Source organism: Capsicum annuum, chromosome 10 (assembly GCF_002878395.1).
Source record: "Capsicum annuum cultivar UCD-10X-F1 chromosome 10, UCD10Xv1.1, whole genome shotgun sequence".
Lineage (NCBI taxonomy): Eukaryota > Viridiplantae > Streptophyta > Magnoliopsida > Solanales > Solanaceae > Capsicum > Capsicum annuum.
The window spans coordinates 140542627-140564132 of record NC_061120.1 but is presented as its reverse complement, the minus strand read 5'-3'; the positions used below and the strand labels follow the sequence as shown (position 1 = coordinate 140564132).

The 21506-nt window shown below is 32.5% G+C and overlaps 1 pseudogene; it reads left to right on the top strand.

Moving 5' to 3' along the window:
* The first annotated feature begins 639 nt into the window (after positions 1-639).
* LOC107844370 overlaps positions 640-21506 on the top strand; it is a 53795-nt pseudogene continuing 32928 nt past the window's right edge.

Below are 21506 nucleotides of genomic sequence, written 5' to 3'. Positions count from 1 at the left end.
GGTTTTAGTCTTATTCGCAATCTCTTAGTGCAACTTATCATTTCAGGATATATTCTTCCTAATGCTTATAACATTTACATACTAGTGTCTTACCACGATTCTCGGACATTAAAATATCATTATATTCATGTCGTACTTTAGCTTACACAATGTCTAAGTTACATAGAGCTCTCATAACGTCTATTCACTCTGAATGATTATAACTTACTATTTTCAAATGAAGTAGAACATTCATTCTAAAGTCCCGTGCTTACTCTTTATTTCTAATCATAAATACTTTCTTCTAAGGTTGACTTAAGTCGAACATCAGAAATGGCCAGTCAAGCAATGTTTATCAATCTTGTCAATAGCAATGATGAGCATGAGAATTTAAGACTGCGTTAAAACAAAGTTATGTTGAACATTAGAAGGATGGAAGGAAGAATTGAGAGGATTAGGGGAATAATAATTGATCTCCGAGGTTCAGCTGAGATGTCACTAGATTTTCCAAAGCCACTATCCGAAGCTAACTTCATTGCTCCCACCTACACTATGTCATCTTCTATATCAATGACCTCAACCATACCTGATTGTGGGGTATAAGTATCTTTAAGTTAGTATTCAGTTGCACTTCTGAAAGCACTTAATGGGTTGACAACCATGGGCAAAGAGAAGGAAACAAAAGGACAAATTACTAAGCATAAGGCGGGGTCATCTCAACAACCTGAGATAAATAAATCGTCCAAAGCTAAAGAAGAAGACAAGGATAGAATTGAGTACTTGAACTTTCCATTATATGATAGGTCAGGAAAGCCTCATTCTCATTTGGAGGCATACCTTGACGAACTGGCAGTTATAGGACAAAGCGATGGTCTCAAAAAGAAGATCTTCGCCAGTTCACTTACTAGTCCTGTATTGATGTGCTACGCCGAAAAAGATACAAGCAAGTGGATCTCTTGGGATAATTTGGAAATTGACTTTATTAGGCAATTCGACAATAATCTTAAGAGGAAGCTCACGATCGAGACTGATTTGGTTGAGTCACAGTTCATATACAAGGGGAAGACGATCCTCGACGAGACATCCAAACCTCCAAAGCTTGAAGTAAGCATACCCCAACCTCAACTAATATGGTACCAAGATCTAAAAATTATGCTATCATCCAATTACGTCCAAGCCTATTATCCTCAATCCTTCATAAAATGTCCTCCACAAATAATTTGGTACCCACCTTCATTTATTACTCCAACATTAAACTACCTTCCTATGTCTTACCAAAAACCACCAACAAATCAATAATCCACCAAACATCAACATGAGCTCCAAAAAAATCCACCAAAATAATACACTCTTCTGGGCAAACTCATAGAACATTTGTATGAACGACTCAAAGAGGTAGGCTACATCACGCCCATTGCTGTCATACCTTGTGATCCTAAGTGTCAATGTTATCGTCCTGACCAAATTTGCACCTATCACTCTGGGATGAGAGGACATCCTACTAAGTTATGCTTTTCTTTGAAGAACATGATCCAAAAATTGATCGACACCAAAATGATAAACGTGATGGGGACAACTTCTGAAGATTGATTTCTCAAGATTGACTGGCACTCTTTGACATTGGTGAAGAAGATCATATTGATTCTCCGCTCCAGACTTCCATACATTTGAAATTCCTTCAAGTTTTATAATTTGCAATTTCCTTTTATGTTTTCCTTGCTTATGTAATTTAAACTACGATCGACATAATTCCCCTATGGATACGTAGGCCCTCATTTAATGAGTTTGGTCTTACCATAATAAGACTTTCTTTTCCCCTGCTTTATCATTTTTCTGTACGGAGTTGGATGAATCAACAATATGATGGAATCAATAAATCTAATATAAAACAAAAGTTGACCTTATTCATCTCCCTAGCTTACTATCTTCTTTACAATTGCAATTACAAATTCGACATTATGTTCTATCACTATCCTATTTCGTGTGTTAGGATCCTAAATCTTTACGCATAGAACGCTTATTATGGCTAAATCTTCATCCTAGAATGCCTTTGTTTTATATTTATTATATGTTAAACTTATATGTGTTGTGTGATAACTTTCGTTTGGGATTTTTTATTTTGTTTAAAGGTTGTCTATCATTTGAACATTGATCTCAATTAAATCTGCAATATGAAAAATATGGTCAATATCCAAAAAGACTTCAGACCCTTTTCTTCTCACCCAAAACAAAGCATTGTGCCTCTTTACTCTTGCCTTACGCACACACCCTCTCAATAATTTCCTTCTGCCTATGAGAGAGTTGATTCTGATGCACGTCATCAAAGGCTTCATGACCTAGAGAAAATGTTGGACGAGAAACTGCATTCTAAATTCATTTACAACTTAAGGTATGAGAAGCTATGTCTACTTCCAACATTTGATTTACCTCCAAGATACATAGTTCCAAAGTTTAACATATTTGATGGGCGTGGAGATCCAATCATACATCTAACGGACTACAGTGGAAAACTAGTTGGCATAGGACATAATGAAGCTCTTCTGATGTGATTATTTGTTCAAAGCCTAACAGGAATGGGGACTCTTCACACCCTACCTTCAAAACAACCCCAAAAAGAGTTTGTTACGTCGAATCCCGCTTTCTGTGAGGAAAATGGGGTGCAACAATTAGATCTCCTAAATTTTGGAAAGTATAAAAAAGCGAATATGAGCCTGTTCACCTATCATGTGATATTCTAAAAAGATGCATCAATAAGATGATCACATGTACATTTATTGCCAACCTATAGTTTGACATTTATGAAGTTGCTTGCTCAATAAAATTGAGTTAAGAACATAATTTTTAGATTATGTAATTATGATAATTCATCTTGATAATGCTAGTTTGACATTTAATGCCTGATATAGCATTTTCGGTCAATTTGTTAGCAAGGTATAGTTCTATTCCTACTAGGATACATTGGAATGAGATCAAACACATACTACGGTACCTAAAATAGCGTATTGATATGTACTTATTTTATTCTAAAGATTGCAATTCCAATATCGTTGGTTATACTCATGAGGATATTTATCTGACCCACATAAAGCTTGATCTCAAATAGGCTATGTGTTCATATGTGGGATCACTGTCATATCTTGGAGATCTACAAAGCATTCCATCGTAGTAACTTCATCAAATAATGCTGAGATAATAGTTATTCATGAAGCTAGCCGAGAGTATGCGTGGTTGAGGTCCATGATACATCTCATTAGAGAAAAATATGGTTTGAAATATGACAAAGTACCCATAATTTTATATAAAGATAATACAGCATGCATAGCACAACTTAAGGGATTATTCATAAAAGGAGATAAAAAAATGCACATTTCACCAAATTTTTTTTATATATATGAGCTCCAAAAGAATGGTGATATTAGCGTGCAATAGATTCGTTCAAGTGAGAATGTGGTTGATTTATTCACTAAGTCTCTTCTAACTGCAACTTTTAAGAAGATGGTGCACAAGATCGAGATGCAAAGGTTCAAGGATGTTCTCATTAGGGGAGTTAATACGTATTGTACTTTTTTTTTCTTACAAAATTTTATCCCACTGAATTTTCCTTGTAAGTTTTTTAATGAGGCAACCTATATACGTATTATTAGAAATGTGTACTCTTTTTCATTCACTAAGTTTTTTATCATTGAATTTTTTCTAGTAAGATTTTAATGATACACATTATCTATCAATTAGACATTCAAGGGGGAGTTATAAATGTATCACTATATAGAAAAGTTAGAAACTCTAATTTTGGGGACAAAGTTAGCTTTACCTTATAAATAAAGAGATTTTCATTCATTATTATTGTAACACCCCAAATCTGGTGCTTGGAATTCTACACGATGCACATAACCCTGAAGGACCACAAGCTAACCCATGACTGATATCTGTAACTGAGCACTGAATATTATATTATATAAATGCAAAAATAAAGACTGAAAGGCAATAAAGTTCAAAATTGAGACATAATATTTGATAAAGTATAACATCTGGGTGGGGTATGAAATACCCAAAACAACTAAAATAACTGTCTAATCATGATAGTCTGATAAACCTCTAACTATTTGAATAAAAAGTTGATGGGATATATCCCCAACTAACTCCAACTACTGAAATAAACTAAGTACTGAAATAATAAAATAATGCTCATGTCCACGAAGTATGAGGACTCATTACTGACTCTGACTGCTGAGTACTAGAATGCTACTGATGCTCTAGAGCTCATGCTTCGGAACCTATGGTGTAAAGTAAAACACCATAGCACAGATGTGCCAGTATGATTGAATGTACTAGTATGATTGTGAGGTAGGCTGAATGCAAAGGGTACATATACATGAACTATACTAACTGACTGTATAACATGAATGTGAGAATACATGCATGAATAAGAGACTATAACTAAATTCGTGATAACATGATTACTGAATCTGAGTACTGATAACATGAGATACTAATAACTTTATAGCTAAAATATCTGATACTGAGCGACTGTATCTGACAGTCTAGGTTCTGATGGAACTAGCTGAGTTCCATACTGTTCTGAGTTGACTGTATCTAATAGGCCTAAAATCTGAAGAACTATCTGAGTTCTATTACTGAGACTGAGACTAAAACTGTAACTGTGGGAAGTAGTCATCTAACCGACATGCCCCTAATACGCCATTATGACTGAGTTGGGGTCCAATCTCAAACCCTAATTAGAAGGGTGTCAATACCGCGCCACTGGTAAGGACAAACTGTAAGTAACCCTCATATAACAGGTTACTTTAATAAGAATGGTTGGACCCTCATATAACAGGTTAAGCCACCTCATCAACCCTCATATAATAGGTTATGTTGTCTCAACCTATGCTGGCTACGTAGTTTTGGAGCGCAAAGATTGCTTCTAAGAGTCACACCCTCTAATAACAGGTAAGTTCCCATCCTTGGGCTCACTCGATGCTAACTCTTACTCCCATCTAAATAGACACTGAACATGATTAACTGAACTGAACTGGACTGAGTTCATGGAGTTCCGTTGACTGACGGAATACTACTAAGATTACTAAATTACCGAGCTTTCTAAGATTTACTAGGATTACTGAGTTTACTGAATTTTCATAAGTCACATAATTGACTGAATTCTACTGAACATGGCTTGACTGAGGATATTATGAAAACATGACATTGGATCTAGGTATACAGCTAAATTGTCGGGTACAAGTACCCCCAGGACTTGATAGAAGGAAACTGACAAGACGTGGCATTCTTGAATACATGACCAATATCAATAATCCATAATACAATAAGTTGGGGATTTCATGAAGTACATAGTTATCACAAACTTATACATGAATAGGATTTCATGTAAACATAGTATAATTTCATAAGGCTAATTCATGAGCAATCCAACAATCATTTACAAGGCACATTTATAGAATGGGAGTTCTTTGAACATAAGGGTAAAACATGAATCCATCACTTAAGTCACAATTGAACTATATTACATGATTTCTAGTCTTCAAGGTATTTTATCAAACACCTTACATGCACCACTTAGGGCATAGGTATAATCATCAATTAACACATTATAAACTACTTAATTCATGGATTTAAACTCATATGCTAACGTAATTTCATAAAAACACATGAAGATTCCAACTTAGGAATCATAAAACAACAACAACCATATGAATATAATCAACACATAGCATGTATATCATAATTCATAGTTTAAAACTTAATTCTTGGGCTTCATGGACAAAAGGAATCCATGAATGAACACTATGCATACCTGAGAAAGGAAACTTTGAAGGTTCTTGGAGTTCTTGGAGGGATTTCTTGAGATTGACCTTGATTCTCAAGGGCTAGGGTTTTGTTTTCTTGAGAGAGAATGTTCTTGATATTGGGGAAAAAGTGAATAATAAGTAGCTAAGGATGTTTTTAGGGATTAAATCCCACATCTAGGTGGAATAAAATCATGGGAAAAACCCCATTTAACCCTAAACGCGTCTTTTAATTTTTGTCACTGGAAATTGCTAACTGGGAAATAGGCTGACGGCGCGATGCGATAGAATCGTGTTTCTACATTGTTTGTGAACTGGAAGTGCACCGCGATGTGGTAAAATTGCGTTGGTACACTAAAAATTAACAACTCTGAAATTGAGCCTTAGTGTGATGCACCATAATCACGGAGGCTCATTAAATTTTAATGATTTCCATTTTGGCATGCTCTGTGACGCGTTGATGGCTTAGGTGATACACTGTCTCACTAAAAAGGCTCTAACTCTTAGCCCGGGTGTAGGATTTGGGTGAATTTGGTGTCGATGGAAATCTTATTGAATTTCTCACACAACAAAGAGTGAGAAAATCCTGAAAATTCCACATGTATAATAGTGGATTCATCATTAAAGCATGTCTTTGACATTTTCAGGACGAATTTAAGCTAGGTAGAAGTACGGGTTATTACAATATCTCCCCCTTGGGAAAATTCATCCTCGAATGAAACTGACTGAGATGGGAGAAATGAAGGACTGAAGTACATGATGAACATGAACAATTAAACATAATTTCATGACTGATATAACTTATAAGCTGAATGTATTATGATGAATATGCAAATCTGATGCATAAATAACGGATTTATGACTGCATGACTGAATTACTAAGAAGATAAGTTTCTCATCAAACTGAACATGCATATCTGATGCATGAATAAATAACTGAACTGATACATGAATGCATGAATGACTATACAATGGTAATTGATACCAAGTTTATAATGGAATTCTGAACATGAACTGGACACCAAGTTGTAACTAAAATTCGAACATGAAACTGAAAGGTTTAAGGAAACTGTTACCTTGGGCCGAGTCTGAATTAGCGTAGAAGAGGTGAGGATACTTAGTACGTATGTCAACATTTGATTCCCAAGTATCTCCCTCAACAGACTGATTCTTCCAAAGGAATTTAAGTAAAGGAACTCTTTTGTTCCTCAGTCTATGAGTCTGATAGTCAAGAATTTTGACCAGAATATCTTTGAAAGAGAGGTTGTTCTAAATATCTATGCTCTAAATAGGGACTAAAACTGTTGGGTCACTTATGGACTTCTTGATCAAAGAGACATGGAAAACTAGATGAACTGAGGCTAGATTTGAAGGCAATTCGAGCTCATAAGCTACTTTGCCGAAGAGACTGAGAATTTTGAAGGGACCGACATATCGAGGACTAAACTTTCCCTTCTTGCTGAATCTCTTTACTCCCTTCATGGGAGAGATATTTAGATAAACATAGTCACTAATCTCGAACTCAAGATATTTTCTGCACATATCTGCATAAGACTTCTGTCAGCTCTGAGCAGCCTGATGTCTTTCTCTGATCAACTTGACTTTTTATAAGGCATCGAATGCTAAGTCAGGCCCTATAACTGAGGCCTCACTAATTTTGAACCAACCGATTGGAGATCTGCACCTCCTACCATAGAGAGCTTTAAATGGAGCCATCTTAATATTGGAATGATAGCTATTGTTGTATGCAAACTCAATCAAAGGCAAGTGGTCATCCCAACTTGGGAGAAAAGAAAAAACGAGAGAAAACCAAAGAAGAAAACTTGGGAGAAAACAAATGGAAAAAGAGAAAAAGAAGAAAGAAAAGAGAGGGGAAGAAGGGAAAAACAACATTCTGTAAAAAAAAACGCACAAAGAGAAAAAGAAAGAAAATACAAAAATAAAGGAAGTTGAGTTCGGGTTGCTGATCGAGTTTTCAGTGACAACGTTAGAGCTTTTCTTTTGATTTAGTTCGTCATACAGATTTTTATCCGATCCTAAATTAATTGTCCAAGTTTTATTGTGAATCAAAATATGAATATAGATGTTTAGATGATTTCATGATTATTTGGTATGTAAAGCCTCTCTTATCATGAAATTTGCTTATGACTCTCTTTATATGGTGCCAATGATATAGTCTCACATTTTGTTGAATATACATTGTCAATATGAAATTTAATGTTTAATTTTTTTATTCGAGTTAAAGAGGTTGAGGAGCATATATTGAATCTTTCATAAGTTTCAGGTTTCTGAGTTATACTAGTGAATAAATCTAAGTTTCGTGTGGTAAAACATTTTTTATTAACTTATAAAAATAAAAATCACATGGTTCAGTGTTTGTTTAATCCTTTATCATATATAGAACTTATCAAATATAGAAAATTGTTGGCACCCATTTTATTTCATTATATAAATAATTAAATAATAAAGTAGGTCAAATAAATTAAAACGGGGGAAGTGAGTGTTACAGTGCAAAAAGGATGGCACTTTACAAGAGAATGCATCAACAGTGGCAAGCGTTCCCATTTTCAATCTTTTTCTTTCTCTATCATTTACATGTTGGAGTGTTAAGAGGGATTAACCATTCAATGTTTTTTGAATTGATTACTTTAATATGATCACCTTTTCTATTCGACAAAATATGATTAAAATATGGTTCCATTCTTTATTATTGCTGCATATTAGGACTAGTAGTAGTCATGATAACTAATATTTCAGGTTTGAATATACATCAAGGTTCAGAATATATTACATTAAAAAAGATTTAAGTATATATGTGAAGAGATATATGTAGGGGATGAAGGTTGACAAGGATTGACTTTATAGATTTAGTACATGAATATATTGCAACGTATATTTACATATTGCTTTGCCAAACTCTGTCAATTTTGAACTCAACAAACCTTTGGCCATGGACTTATTTTTGCTTGCATCATGGACGGGACATATTGAAGTCTTATATTTTCTTAATTGAGAAATTACTTTTAAGAAAAATAATCTTGTTTTATATAAAGGTTAGGTGCATGGCGATAGATAGTGGAACCTTGAGGTCGAATCATTAGGAGTATGATTAGATTTACAATAATAATTGACAAATACAGTTGGCTTAAGAAATATAAAACTGTATGTATAGTCGTTTCTTTAGGAAACGAGAGAATAATTATTAAAAGAATAAGTTTAGTTTCTTGATCTTTAGAAAATTAAGAGTTTAATATACAAGAGAAAGTTAACCATGAACTCGGAAAGCACTGCTATAGATCATTCGTTATAATAAAATAAACATATCATTTGAAGCCAATCAAATCGGGGCGGATAAATTTTTTTTTAACATGTTAGAATCTTTCTTAGACTTGGGGAAAATGGGAGCGATCCATAAATGCCTCAAAGGCATGAGAAGTATATCAAAACTTGAGGTATGACCGAAAAGTACTGCTATTCGCAAGCCATACATTAATATAATAGATAATTTAAATTAAATAAATAAAAGTGAGATAGAAGTTACTTTAGGCTAACAAATATCATATATTCAGGAGATTAATTTAAGGCAGACACAAGTCATTAAAGTGACCGTGTTAGAACCACGAGACTCGAGAGGTGCCTAACACCTTCCTCTCAGTCAACAAAATTCCTTATTCGGATTCTAGTTCGCAGACCAAAAATTAAGAGTCATTTCCTTTTGAATAGGGATTCAATAAGGTGACTTGGAACACCCAAACTCAATTCCAAGTGACGACTCTGTAAAATAAATAAGCCCTTTCCAAAACGTCACTTTAATTGAAAAATCCCATTTTCTCTAAAATCAACTCCCTAGCGGGGTCGGATGCGGTAAAAAATAATGGTATGACAAATTGTATTAGTAGTTCTTACACTATTGACACCTGATTTTTGGCATGATTTGTATTTTGGATAAGTTCTTTCCGCATTGTTATGATTACTTATATAGTTCGGCTTTGTTCTAGAAGCTTTACTGTGGAATATTTTTATCTTTTTCTCTTTTCATATCAGTTGGGTGATAGGCTTACTTATCAAGGTACGCCGCGACAAGTGCTATCATGACCCTCTTTTTTGGATCGTGACATGTCCTCTCCAATTTTTCAATTAGAAATTTTCAATTGAAAGATAAACACAAGAAATTGTTGAAAGGGAATAAACCATTGTCAATTGCTGATTGCGTATAATTAAAAAACAACCTTTAAATTTATCACTAATGATAATGAATGATAGAATACGACTTCAATCATAATCAAGATAAGAAGAAAAGTATAGCAGAAGAAGTGGCGACTTTTCTATATTAAAGTTTGACCAAAATATTATTTAAATAAAATTATTAAAATTTTTTCTATATATATAAGGTAAAATTCTAATTGATTTAGAAATTCAAAACCTTTTTCTTAAAGAAAGGAAATTATCTAAATATGATAGAATTTTATCTTTATTTCATACATTATTTATCAATATTAAAATAATATGAATTTCAAACATTAACCCACAGTTTAATATGTTTTTACATTTTTTCAAGACGTGTATGTTTGTTTTTTTTATTTAACTTTGTATGTTTTCTTTTATTTAAATAAAGTAGCCTTCTTGGTTTTTTTCTAAAAAAAATAACTCATATATATGATTCCTAAAAATTAGGAAAATTAGAAAAAATTAATATATAAAAAGTAGTGAAAGTTATCAATTTTTTAATTACTGAAAGAATAAAAAATAATTAAAATTAACTATATTTAAAAGGTATAATTATGAGTAGCCTTGTTTACATGTATTTATTATTTATATTGTAAAAGGTATTATTTATCAAAAATATATATTTACTTTCTGTAAATAATGAATATAAAGAATTTAGTATATCTAAGCCCTAAATATTAGTGTCATAATTAAATATTTATTTTTAAATGCCAGGAATGTGTTCTACACGTACGTTCGAATCAATCATAAATATATATATATATATATATATATATATATATATATATATATATATATATATATATATATAAAATAAATTATTACAAAGTGTTAATTAACTTTAAAATAAATGAATCTAATTTGGCTTATATAAAAAGAAAAAAAATGAAAAAGTAGATAGCTGACAGGAGGTATGTCCTAATTTTGAACTACTATTTTAAATGAAAAACATGCTTACAAGTTGCAAAACATCATCTATTAGAGAAAGATATTTAAATTGATAATAGCAATTAAAATTACCTCTGAAAAAATTGTTTCAACATATTTTGTATGTATGATAATCATTAGAGCATGTAACAAAAGAAAATAAAAAAGACAATCATTATTAATAAACATAATGATATGCTAATTCTCATGATTTATTCACAACCAAAATAATTGCACATAAGCAAAAATCTAAAAGAGAATTCATATAACAAAGAAGGTTAGAAAACCCTAAAAATTCAAGGAAAAAATTTTGATTAATCATCAATCAAAATCAAAACAAAAGTAAGAAGAATAAGAAGAAAACATAGAAGTAGAAGAATTACACATATTTTTTAATAAAAATTGATCAAATAACTACTTAAATAGAATTATAGACATTCTTTTTTTATATAAGGTAAAATTCTAAATAATTTAGAAATTTTAAATATTATTATTTTTATCTAAATAAAGTATAATTTTTTTCTGTCAATGCATATGATTTTTTTAAAAAATATATTTTGGTTCCTAAAAACCTTTCCTTAAAAACTTCCATTGCAATTAATGTTTCTTTCCCATGCGTTTTTTCTTAACCATAAATTTTGGTTCTTAATTTTTTTTTCTTCCTTTCCATAAATAGTTTTTACCCTAAAAAGTTGCATATGACTCCTAGAAAAAAATTTATACATTATATTTAATTTCTTTTATGTATGATTTTTTTTTTGTATATTAAATATTTGAGTAATAATTTAATGTTAATTATTGGAAAGAAAAAGGTGAAAAGACGATTTTATTTATTGTGGGATGTTTTAATGAAAGGCAAACAGTTCAAATCACTTTTATAAGGGTCTTCACACTTTTAATATATTATAGATTATAGATAGATTATAGATTATAGATTATAGATACAGATTATAAATAGGTATAGATAATGATTTTAGTTGTTAATCTAGGTTAAATAAAAAAATCTATATAGTAACATGCCATTAATTGGGGGAATCTCTACTAATTAAAGAGGTGATGATAGACTTAATCCTACTCGTTTTCTTGAATAAAATTGATTCAACTTGGTAAATTAACTTAATTAGAGACAAATTGTTAATTAGATGGGGAGAAATATGGGGAAAGAGAGGCCTATAAATTCATGGCCCTTCACGAAGCAAAAAATATCATTGCAATAATACCACGTAGTAATTCTTCGAGAAAAGACATCATTTCCCCTTGAACTTGTCCGCTCAATTTACTTTAACACTTAAACTTAACTTCTGTTTATTTTCCCTCCTTAACATTTTTAAAGTATATTAATTTCACCCCTAACGATATAATACCAATCTCACAATGGAGAGTGTATTACACTCACCTACATATCAGTGTCACATCACTGCCACGTCGTTGCCATGTCACAAATTATTTATAAAGTATTTTTTATATATATATATATATATATATATATATATATATATATATACACACATACATACATATATACATACATATACATATAACACTTTTTAAATTAAAAAATAGCCATGGAGCTTAGATTTTACGGCAAATTTCTGCCGGAAAACTCCATCTTTATCTATCAAATTTATATACTTATAAATTGTTCAGCGAATTTTCACGAAAAAACTCCATCTTTACCAATCAAATCTTCAATTTCTTCATCCCAAACTCATCCCTCACTACCCACAAGAATTTTCATGAAATATACAAGACGTATATTGCCTTAGAACAAAGTACATACAAAGCATAGCCGGGGACTTCTTAGACAGTGTTGTGCTGACTAACAATTTTGAAGCATTGAACATCAAAAGCACAAAAACGATTACCCCACCGACACGATAGTTCATCTAGTTAACGCTTTTTTCAACGTAATGCCAAGGCAAGGGAATGAATCGATCTCTAGCAAATTTCTATCTAACGCCCTCAAGAAAGCCTTCTAATTCTCTTCGTCTCAAAGTCCTCCCAATCGAGGAAGCATCATTGTACCTTGTAGCCAAGTAAAACGTCAACCAAGCCACCATGAAATTGATCCTCAATTTCTCCAAAAATCCAAATACCCAACAATTGAGCTAACGCATCCCTTACTGTCCACCTCTTCAATTTCAATTTTATTTTAAATTTTCAAATCCATAAAGATAACTTTTAATTTTGAAAATTCAATTCCATTCATTTTTAATGATCTTAAGTCAAGGGGTTGAAGGAGGAGAAATTGAAGGTGGGGTGAAAGATTGGTAATTGAAGAAGAAGAAATAGGGGTTTTGGAGGAGAGGGGGGACTGGTGGTGGCGGGTTTGATGAGGAAAAGTTATGGTGGGGGTGGGATGGGGGTGGAGGTAGAAGAAAAAGATGATTATATATATATATATATATATAATAATATTCACACTTTTTTTTTTTAAATTTCACGTCAGCTTGTGGGGTGAAATTAATACACTTTAAAAATGTTAAGGAGGTAAATAAATAGAGATTAAATTTAAATGTTAAAGTAAGTTGAGCATATAAGTTCGGGAGGAAATAATGTCTTTTATATAATTCTTTCATATATAACACATAACACATTGTACCGTTGTCTTGGCTAATTATGCTCACTGTTGTGGTTTTGGTGATATCTAGTAAATGATCTTTTTCTGTACTATACTCTCTTTTTGTCAGATATATCCTTTGTTTCAGTTTTATGTATTTTACCTTTTCTTATAGTCTACAGCAACAACAATTAGATATGAGTGTAATCTCAAAAATAGAATCTATATCTTCTTTTATAGTATATTTAGACCTTTTTTAGTTTATTTAAAGAAAATCTTACTTTTTAATAGTTTTTAAATTTCAATATCCTGCATCATATGTTTAAAATCATAAGATTTAAGAAAAAGTTTAATACGTACAATATACATATTTTTAATTTAAAATCACAAGATTCAAAGATCTCCTTAATTTTTTAAACTATATGTCAGTCAAATTATAAGACACATAAAATGAAATAGAGAAAGCATATCTCTATGTAGGTTTATATTATATAGGCGGATATATATATTTGATATCTTTTACAACGTTCGAACAATATAACATATTGATTCTGACACTATTTTTTATTTTTATGAATTATAGGTTATTTGTCTCATTCTCCAAACGTGAAAGTACCTGCTATGAGAGACTTGGCAGAACTCAAATCAAAACTAATTAGCAAAAGCTTGAAGAATGGTTGTGGTGGATATTGTCGACAGAACAATGACTGCTATGATATATACTGTAAATATTATTACTATGATGTCATTTGTCATACCTACGTCCACGGCTAAAGATAAATATATATACTAGATAAGTATGCTAGTGCTTTGCACGGGCCCAACATTGAAATCAGTGTATAATTCTTATATTTGTTTCAAACAATAAAATTAAAGAACATGAATCTAACGATAATAATATGATAGATTAATGGTTATATTGGACGACGGTAATTTGAATAAAATACGCATTTATTTGTGAACTGACTAAATGAAATGCTATGCTTTTAAAACAAAGAAGACAAATAATTTCATAAAGTCGTGTATTTCATCCAGAGAGAATTGTTTACTACCTCAGTGTCTCAAATATACTTGGCACGTTTGATAAAATAACTTATCTCAAAATACTTGGTATGTTTAAGAATAATCGATAACTAACCACTTTTATTCCAACCATATCATATTAATTGAAGAAGATTCATCTAATTAAAAATTAAATAAGATCATATTATTCAGTTTATACCTCTTATTAATTTTTCGTAAGAGTTGTGCATGTCATACAAATGCAGTTTCACGTAATTACTCATCACATAAAGAGATTATATTGGGTTTACACAAATCTTATGTCTAATCACCTCTCCCAGTAAGTATTTTTTTGGCACCAAGTGTCACAAAATGCTTGCAAGTACATTCAATTTAGTTTTCCTGGTTAATCTACAGGTTGAACCCCATTAATATCACAAAATATGTGCTAGAGATGTTGGTTTCTGGGATTGCCTATCAGCTATGATATAATACAAAATATTATATTAAATAGATTGCACCTGAAAAACATCCTACACAAATACAAAATCATAAATTAGACAGGGGAAAATCCAAATTATTGACCAGGATCTTTTTGTGATCTACAACCTTCGAAACTCGAGGTAATGGCCCCCACCCCTCTACCTTAATCTACAATCTTTGAAACTCAAGGTAATAGGCCCACCCCTCTACCTTTATCTACTTAAATATCAGGCTTAGTTCACCTGATGCGAGTCTTGATTATCCCTCAACCTTTTCCACTTGAGCTAAGCCCTGAGCAGGACTTGTTAGCTTTCTGATGCATCACTGCTTACCTAGGCAGAGGCTCCACAAAAAGCCTTAGGGTACCAGATATAAAAGAAGTGAATTGCTCTCGATTGTTCAATCATTTGATAACGATTGTTGCACAAAAAGAAAAGACTAACACAAAATTTAAGGTTTCAAAATGTAGACGCTAGTTGTGTAAGCTATTTAAGCATGAAACACTTCTAACATGTCAACATACTCAACACGACACAGATGGAATTGTTTGACATCAACCCTGCGATACTAACATATCCATAAATTTTCACTTGATCAGCAAAAGATGTTGTGTTTAACGTGTCCCTAAAAGGAATGCGCGCAGTGAATCATAACATTAACTCTAATTTTTGGATGTATGATTTGACTGAGGAAAATAACGGATAATATAGGAAGAGATATATGCAATACACGAATGATTACATTAGCTTGGAAATCATTTACTGGAACGTATCTTGGTATAAGAGCCATGACTTGACCTTTTTCTTCCACCACTGTACTGACTTCCTCTTAGTCTCCCATGTGACTTCCGAATCCTTCATAGTTCACCTCAAGGTGTTATACCTATTGAACTTATGTATCTGAATTACCCAACTTGGAAGAAATCCCTCCCAGCACTTTCTGTAGCATCACCTTAAGGAAAACAAACTTTGACTCTACCAACACCGCCAGCAAATCATTCCTCCACCTAGTATTTCTTAAATTTGTTATTTAACTACCTAGGATTGTATGAGCAAAGTCTCCTTAAGTGTTTTTCAGTAGGTTATAATTGAAAACGGGGAGGAAGAAGAAGCCTGACGGAGATGTGCTAATTCACCTCCCCATTTTCTCATTTCACCCTGAGAGAGAAACCTCAGCAACCAGCAAAGCTTGGCAAGAAAAAAACAAAAAGCTAGTGCACCAACATTAAAATGAAACAATCCGAGCATTCAATTCAAAACCTTAAGCTAATGAATGGGCCCAAACATTATATAACATTTTGAAAATTCTTACACTCTCAATGAGAGACCCATGCTCTAACACCCTCTTGCATGTGTAATTGAGTTCTTGAGTTTACACATGGATTAAAAATACCATTTTAAGCAGATTGAAGAGTAGACATGATATAAAGAGACAAATATCTGCCCAACTGGCTGAAGAATGGGCCTGGACCTGAGAGTAGGCTCAACTGACTAAGGAGTGGGTTTAGATAAGCTGAATTAAGAGAGAGAAGAAGCTCGGAGTGGCTCAATGGACTAAGCTAAAAAAAAGCCCAGAGCATTACAGTAGGTCAAGAGAAGATGATTATACAAACTGGTTTACCAAAGTTCGAGCTCACGCTACCATTTTAAGAAAATGGACATAGGGATAACTCAACTCTCAAAAGCTACCTCAAGAGGTGACGATTATTCAAGACCATACAAGGAGACTAATTAACTATCTCACTACTGGTATGGGACTTTTAAAACCCCTCCCCCCCTCCTGACATTGCCCAATACGAGACAGTTAAAGTTTGGATAATATAACATGGGGTCTAACATCGGACAAACCAAGAATTGAAATAGGTTAGACTCTAATACTATCTGTACATTGGTTGAGGAAATGGGAGATAAAATCGACCCCAAGGTAACAGTAAAAAATTATACACTATGTACGTTTGTTAATAGCTCTGTGCAAAAAAATTCAGGTAAAGCAACAATTTATCAAGCAATCCTATGACAAGTCACCATAAGGTCTCCTTACCGAGTAGGGCTCAAGCGAGCAATGTCATTCTAGTCCCGAATTCTCAACGTAAGTCCCATACACATCTCAAGCACTGCAAACCTGCACATTTCACAACTTAAAAGAGCATATGTTAGCAGGAAACTACAGAATATGCCATCAAATATTCAATATTTTAGCATAATTAGCAGAGAAAACAACAAACCAGGGAGAATAAAAGAAAAGAATCAGTCAAAAGTAATTATCAACTAAAAATTTATAATTAGTGATTCAATATTATGTCCCATCGACTAAACTATGGCTAGTATCCCAAAGGCATGCCGAAGGCCCAAGGGAACTCTTTCCTAAAAACTGTCATCACTCTTAGGCTGGTTGACTTGGTTATCAGACTGACCAAAAGGAGACTCATCATTTGGCCACTTATCGATAATAGAACTTCCAGTTGCCTGTAAGGGAGAAATATCCCACAAATCTAACAAACCAGAGCTAACACCAAAGTTCGGGACATGGCTGCTAAGACCACCCCCTAACTCAGTGTCGGTACTTGACATGCCAACACTGGCTTCAAATAACTTATTGAACAGAATCTTTAATAATAAGCAATATCTAAGAAGAATACAAACCTACAAAATGATCAAGTCTGAACAGGGTGAGACGCTTCAGACTCAACTTCAACTTTGTTTACATATCTACAAGAGTCAAAGCACATAGAGTTTAAAATTCTTAGAGTAATGCAATGGAACGGAAGATTAAAACAATTAACAAATAACCACTAAAGATTAAGAAGAGGTTTTACCCCCATAAAATTAATTTATAGATAATAGATGAAAAAGGTAAGCCAATTGAAATTAGAGAACTCACAAAAATAAAAGTACAGTTACCAACGAACATCCTAGAATGATACAGAGAAGATTAGATTGGAAAATTACATAGTGGAAAGAGACCTGTATGGATTAAAAAACATTCAGTTTGAGTCATATGATAATTAACAGGAGTTTATCAAGAAAAAGTGCACAGGAAGTTTGAATCGAAAAGGGAGAAAAAAATTTAGAGCAAAATTGAGGACAAACGAAAAATCATATCAATTTATTTTCAATTCCCTAAATATATGAAATAATCACTATCAGCATGATCATTCATTCATCACCTGTTTTACTTCAGTAAACTCTACAACTGTATAATGAAAGAGTTGAGGCAACGGGTTAAACCGTGTAACCATTTATACAATCACTTTTTGAGTTTGGAGGATCATTCATTATTCACTCTCTTACTATAACTCACAGGGAGCTGATCATTTATTCATCACCTATTTTAATTCAGTAAATTCTGCAACTGTATAATGCAAGAGTAGAGGCTGCAGGTTAAACAGTATGAATATTTATACTCGATTTATATAAAGTTAAAGGAATGAAACATGTTAGAAATTATATTAAATTCTCATGAGCATATCTGGTAGATTTTAAAAATTATATAGTGTGAATAATTACAAGTTTAGTTAGCGTCATACCTGTAGGCCCACCTACCACAATCTCCTAAAACATTTTTCTTCAAATCGAATACACCCTTAACAAAAGAGGATGCAAGCGAATGTAGAATACTAGATGGGAGCTCTGATTTCTCTGTAGCTATACACAATAAAAGTCAGTAGATTTTACAGGTTCTTCATCATTTTTGTTCATCATAGATCATCCATGTGCAACCTGTACAAAAATTTTACAACAGTATCAGCCTGCATAAAAATAGGATAAACATCTATTGATTCTCATCAATTGTAATACGCAGTATAGTACGCTCAAAGTTCTACATCAACCATTAAACTTCGGTTATAGCCGATTAATATATACAAATGATCTATATAAACGTTGAATGTTACATGTTCCTCAATATATACTCAAATTGATGATATATTAACTATTAATCAGTTTAGTTTATTAAACATTATCTATAGGCTCATAAACTTACTATCGGTAACTATATAGTAAGTTAGCAACTTCCACCTTCACCCACAATTCAAGCTTTATATAAACTCTATAAGCAAATAATGACGTTGGGTTAGCTTTCAATTTTGAGAGGTAAGCAGATATTTTTTGCTACATAACTAGTAGAAAATTCAACAATCAGATCAAAATAGTGAATGAGTTCTTGACACAATATAAAAATTTTATCGGGACACGAAAGAAGGCCTGATGTAATGCAGCAGTATTAAGTGAAAGTCACTCTATATTTCTCACTATGAACGTAGGAACTTGATATTTTGACTTATAACTTAGTCATTTTATATAGAAAAAAATGATTTGAAATGAAATATGATAGATATATGATGCACATACTCAGATAAAAAAGTGCTTAAAGGCCTTTATTTTTCAAATTAGCAGCACTCCTTTAGCTTGTCGAAAGACTTAACCCAATAATTTGAGAAAGTACTAAACTCTTATACTTGACCAGAGGTGGTGGTTGTGGATTTATGTATACTTGCACCCAACTCTTCATAAGAGATCTAAAAACTGAAGAAAAATTTGAAGGCGAAAAAGAAATCGGAAGAAAAAATGTGGATCCTTACAAAACATTGAACCTATGGCAAAGAAAAACTCAAGAGAAATTCTTCAACTTCAACAGTGAGGAAGAAGCAAGAGAAGTTGTCTTTTGCTAGTATGATGATCAATCTCAGCACTGTCATCATAAAAATCCAGATAAACATGTAATATGTTTCCTGAGAAGTTTTTCAGCATTTTGTTAACCTTATTTAAAGTTGAACATAGATGTACAAAGTTAAAGAAAAACTTTAGATATGTTTTCATCACATAATATATTGTATGTAGATTGGTCCTTATCATTGTAAGCAGTATGTGATCAGCATTTATTGATTCAAGATTTTTGGCGCGACACTGTGATAGAAGCAGCTTTGTTTTGTCAAGCGACAATTATATATATTGTTCATGTCGCTTAAGTCTGATTTTAAAAGCTCTCTCTGCTGAGTACGTGACATTTCTTTTATGGGAGTAGAAAGTGTGCATCGTAGAACAAACTTTAATAACAGTTATTAGAAATTCATGACCTTGATAACAAATATTATGCTTCAGTGAATGCAAGAATATGCACAGGCTTATTGATAAGGAAAAAAAGAGAGTGATCACGCAAAATAAAAACTCAAATTAAACTCAATTTTGCCTTAGAAGAAGAGATGAGAACTCAATGTGCTATGTACTATCAAAAATACAAATAAATGGACAGAATGAGGATTAGACCTGAATAGTTTCACGAAAGATGGTACAGATCCTCATCTCAGAAATTTGAATAGATGAAGCTCACGGTTGCAATATGTGATTTGAGAATCTAAAATAAAACATAAGAGAGTTACATTTAACTCTAAACTTTAGTGAACAGAATGGTTTATTATCATTGAAATTTTAAAGATGGGTGAAAGATTGCCAGACAGAAGAAAAGAACACATACAATAGAAACGAATAACTTATTTACTCCTTATTTAAACGGAATTACTGTCTCTTTTTTACTCAAATCAGTTGAGTTAAATAAGTAGTAAATAAGCTCTTAAATTACTCCTTAGAATTCCTTTTTCATAAATGACTCTTAAATGAGGATTCCTTCCATAAATGACTCTTATTAAATATATTTGTCGTTATTTTTCAACAACTCAAATCATATTTTAAATGTGATTTTACTGTATAAATTTCAACAATGGAACGCCCCGAGAGTACACCCTGAGCGTCACATGGTGCTTACAGGTCCGAGGGACCACAAGCTAACCCATGAGCTGGTACCTGCTGTGAGCACTGAATAATATAATCATAAATGTGAAAGAATAACTGATATGCAATAAGTTTTTTAATAACTGAAATAAATACTGAATTATGAATCTGAAGAAATAATTATCTGAGTCTGAATAAATACTGAAATCTAAGATAAATTGAATAACTAACTGTCATATCAACTGAAGTCTGAAGACTGAATAACTGACTGTAGTGTCTGAAAGCCTCTAAATTGAATAACTGTGAGTTGATAGGATAGGCCCCAGCTAACTACTAGACTGCAAGCATGAAATAAAATAATCTGTCCTCGAAATATGACTCACTACTGCTACTGCTGAGAATTTGAGAAGTTTGAGCACGACTTGGGAACTGGGCGTCAGAACCTATGATATAATATATCATAGAACAAGAAAAGATATGCGATCAATACTTTGAATGTACTGGTATGCTAAATGCGGTAGGCTGATATGCACGATTTCATGAACAGAAATAATCAATTATCTGAATATATATGTAAAGCATGGAGTACAGAATGGAGCGCATAAAATCTGTAGATACTAGAAATATATGAAATCTGTAATACTGTGTATGCATGGAAGCCAGTAAATACTGAAGGTACATGAAATCTGTAAATACTGTGGATGCATGACCAAGCATATAACATGAACTGAATAGAAGTCTGTAACTGAAATACTGAAATAACTGACATCTGTATGCCTTGGTCAAACAACACTGAGA